This window comes from Echinops telfairi, unplaced genomic scaffold (assembly GCF_000313985.2).
Source record: "Echinops telfairi isolate 266 unplaced genomic scaffold, ASM31398v2 ScPeMD7_42;HRSCAF=159, whole genome shotgun sequence".
Lineage (NCBI taxonomy): Eukaryota > Metazoa > Chordata > Mammalia > Afrosoricida > Tenrecidae > Echinops > Echinops telfairi.
In genome coordinates, this window is record NW_022103940.1 from 2,700,936 (window position 1) to 2,705,354 (window position 4,419).

The 4,419-nt window shown below is 33.9% G+C and overlaps 1 non-coding gene across 1 annotated transcript; it reads left to right on the top strand.

Annotated features, from left to right (window-relative positions):
• The first annotated feature begins 3,778 nt into the window (after nt 1-3,778).
• LOC115869734 lies at nt 3,779-3,907 on the top strand. The gene has a single exon (XR_004046347.1). It is a non-coding gene; the product is annotated as a small nucleolar RNA SNORA65 (small nucleolar RNA).
• Nucleotides 3,908-4,419: the final 512 nt, after the last annotated feature.

Genomic DNA, 4,419 nt, shown 5'->3' on the forward strand with positions numbered 1-4,419 from the left:
GAGGGGAAAAAGTAAAATGAGGAGCTGATTCTAGGAACCCAAGCAGAAGGCGAATTTTGAGAATGATGAGGGCAAGGAATGTATTTAAGTGTGCTTTACACAATTGATGTATGTATGGATTGTGATAAGAGTTGTATGAGCCTCAATAAAATTATTTTTTAAAAAGAAAGAGGTTCAAGAGCCAAGAAATATGGATGACCCATAAAAACTTAGTACAGCTCTCAGCTGACAGGAAGAAAATGTATAAGAAAAAACAAAAAAGTTTCCCTACAGACTCCAGGAAGGAATCCAATCACACCCTTTGATGTTAATACAGTGAATCCATGTTCAACATTTATCTTCAAGAAGTGTAATGCAATAAATATGTTATTTAAACCACTGCATTTGCATGTATGGTAATTAGTTATGCAGCAATAAAAAGCTAATAAAGTGTAGATGCATTCATTTCTCATTCTGAAAACTATCTACATAAGCATTCTAAATCAGGCTTACCATTGATATTAATTATTGTGCTTTTGTTGTGGAATTTTAATACAAGCTAGGTTTCCAATGAATTTTGCCCTGTTTTAGAGCATCTTATTATCTAAATTTTCCAGATGAAGAAAAAAAATGTAATTCTGGAAAATGAAAATGTGTGCATTCATTTGAGTAAGCAACTAATTTACTGGAGAAGAGAAGAACACTCAGTTAGGATTATCAGTTGATTAAGAGTGTTCTGGAAACCTAAAGACATTGAGTCTGAATTTTCAGAGACGTGTTCCTCTCTTTTTATTGTGCTTACTGCCCTTTAAAATTAATGAGACTCGCATGATCATAACTCAATCACTGTCACTGAGTCAATTCAGACTCAGAGCCACCCTGCTGGACAGACTCTGTGGATTTACAATACTTTCATGGGAGTAGTAAGTTTTCTCTTTGTCCAGAGGTGTGGCTGGTGGTTTCAAACTGCACTAGCAGTCCACTGTCTACCTACTCCCTGTACCACCAAGGCTCCTGAACATACCTAGTTGAAAATAAGCCTGCTTCTGAGTAATGGTTTAAATACCTAGCCAAGGGAAAACTCAGTATCATGTATCAATTCTATTAAAAATAAACATTAGGGATAGTCACATGAATATTTAGGTATGCTATAATTCAAATAAAGAAGATAGTATACATGCAATGCCTATCTTCATTTTGAATGTTTTTTCATGTGTCATTTTGAGTCTCTATTACCTTAAATATACTTAAGTGGAAGGATTATTACATCACATTAACCACCACTCTTTGCTGCAATGTTCAATTTTTAAAAATGTGACCAAATATATAATTATATGTAATATTAATATATATCATTTAATGCACAATAGAAAAGATAATTTAACCTAGTTTTGTGAGTTCTGAAAAGAGATTGCTTCATTCAGTCTCTTGGGTTTAATTGAACAGTATTAAATTTTAGTTGTTCCAATGAAACTATTATCATATCATGAAAGTGTCATATAGGCCTATAGCTATAACTTTGGTTTATAAATCATTGACACTTTAGTAGTAATATCTTTGGTGGGGGTTGGCTTTGAAGTCATTATCCACCCATGTGGAGTAGATATGATCATTTTATTCTCTACCAGAATATCAACATTTCTTATCACTTTATAAATGATGTATTTGGCCTACATTGAATGAGCTAGATTTTTGTAGTTTGTAAACTACTCCCAGGCAGAAAGTTGGGCATTTGGGGGAAGTTGTATGAGCTTTTCCTTGCCACTGGGGTACCATTAAGTAAGTTGCTGTTTCAATGACCGGAAAGAAGTGATCCAGTTTCCAAAATGTCTAATTGACTCTCTGGGAGTAGTGCAGGAGGTGGCTGCTCAGTAACCATGGTTTTTAATATTGACAACTTCCACTTCAATGGTAAATTTAATGGGAAAACCCTAAGTGAGCCAATCTTCCAGTAAGAGATAGAAACAAGGTTAAATCAGAAAGGCTCTTTTTGACTTGCAGATTCAGCCACACTTTGTTGTAAAGTTAGAGGTAATTATTTAATGACTAAGCAACTCTCAGCAACAATGAGATTATATAGGTCAGTTACAAAGGCACAATAATTTATCAGACAAATTTATGTTATATGATGCATATAAATTGAGATTTGTATATCAGAAATATCTCAAAAACAATGACTGGACAGAGTATCTTTCTCTCTTTTTTTTTAAAATGATTGAATCACTTTTAATGTAAGCAAAAGTGTGTACGATTATGAAATTAGAAATAAAAGTAAAAGAGTTTTCCCATTTGTATTAAAGCCTATTTGTCATTCAATGATGGGATAAACTTGCAATTGAACAGAAATGGCTTTTATTAATTACTATAGCCCTCTGGCTATGTACTACCAAATTGTTTTTTTTTTTTAGAGTATCTTTCTTTTAAAAGCTCATTTTAATGTCTTTACTACATAGCCAATGGATTTATGGGGTTTTCAAGATTTAAAAAAAATTCAAATGGTTACACTTTTTGTGAGATATTAATATAAAATCCTTGTAAAATATTAATATAAAAAATTTTTCAGATAAGGATTAAAAGGCCACTAAAAGGTTTTATAGACTCCCATCAAACTCAAGGGTTCTATTGTATCACAGCGAAGTATTATCTATCACCGAGTATATATAGCCTTTCTTATTGTATCTGCCACAATTAACATATATATGAGAGAGAAAGGGAACTTTGTATGGTGGTGCAGTTGGTTAAGTGGTGAACTGTTAACATGAAGCTCCAAGCCATTAAAACCCATCAGCTCCTCTGTGGGAGAAGGATGATACTGATTTCTTGCTTAAAGATTTATAATTTCAGACACTTTATAGAGAAGTTTTGCTTTCTCTCCTATAGGGTCCCTAAGCCATGGAAGCACTGTTGGGTAAAGATTGGACTGCTAACCTGAAGATCAGTGATTCAAGCCCACCAGACACATTGTGGAAGAAAGACAAATTTGTCTGCTCCTGTAAAATTTAGAGTCTTAGAAACCCATATAGAGTAGTCATGAGTCAAAACAGAATCCATAGCATACTACTTATCTATCATCTATCTATCTATATCTATCATATTACCATGAAGAAGATGGAGGAAATGTGAATGATGGAATTGTATATACATTTAATCATTTTATTGGGGGCTCATACAACTCTTATCACAATCTATACATACATCCATTGTGTCAAGCACATGTGAACATTTGTTGCCATCATCATTCTCAAAACATTTACTTTCTACTTGAGTCCTTGGTACTAGCTACTCATTTTTCCCTCCCTCCCCACCCCCCATGCACCCTTGATAATTTATAAATTATTATTATTTTCTCATGTCTTACACTGCCTGACGTCAACCTTCACCCAATTTTCTGTTGTCCGTCCCCCAGGGAGGGGGTTATATGTAGACATTTGCAATTGGTTCCCCCTTTCTACCCATCCTTCCCTCTACCCTCCCAGTATTGCTACTCTCACCACTGGTTCTGAATAGTGTATACATTATTATTAATTAGAATCAACCAATACACAAGGAAGTTTATAAGGTAATTATATCATTTGCTATAAATGTTTGGGTAAATTGTTTTCTTAAAATTTATGTAGTGGTTGTGTCTTAGAGATCATTGTATGCAAACTTCTAAAACTTGTAAAAGTTTTCAAATACTTAAATTGATTATTATACCTATCCATGAGCAAAAGTGTAATTGTAACATGTGCTTTTGAAAACTGTGATTTGACTCTATATAGGAATATTATGGGAGATAGAAATGTATATTAACCAGCCACCTGGCACTGCACCTGACCATTCTCTGTTGGCTGGTGCAATCAAGTGGTGAGCTGAGTGTATGCCCTGGCTTAGGAAACAGGGTTGTTTTTCATGTGGATGACTCTGTGCCGAAAGCATGGGGACAGTCAAGAAGAAGAAAAAAGAAATCCATATTAAACAGGAAGATCAACTGTATTGTACGCTACATTAAAGAAAGCAAGTACATTTTCTTTCAACCACAAATTTAAAAGAGAATCAACAAAAATAAAAGTTATTAATTCAAAAAAAACTTATTATCTAAATCTGGAGCTATATTAAAAATATCTTACCTTCAATACATAATGTGCCAGAGTCATTTTTGAGACTAGATGTTCTATAATCCCTGCTATGAACAAGAAAAAGGCCTAAGGTAAGCGTACAGACCAAATGAACAGGACAGAAAACCCAGAAATAAAAGCATCTGCTATAGATAACTGATTTTCATCAAAGGCCCAATACATATGAAATGCTAAGGACATGCCATCTTCAAAAAATGGTATTGGAAAACTGGATATCCATCTGAAGACGAATGAAACAGGACCTTGTGTTAGACAGGGTTCTCTAGAGAAATAAAACTAGTACACTTATGAATACACACACACACACACACATATATATATA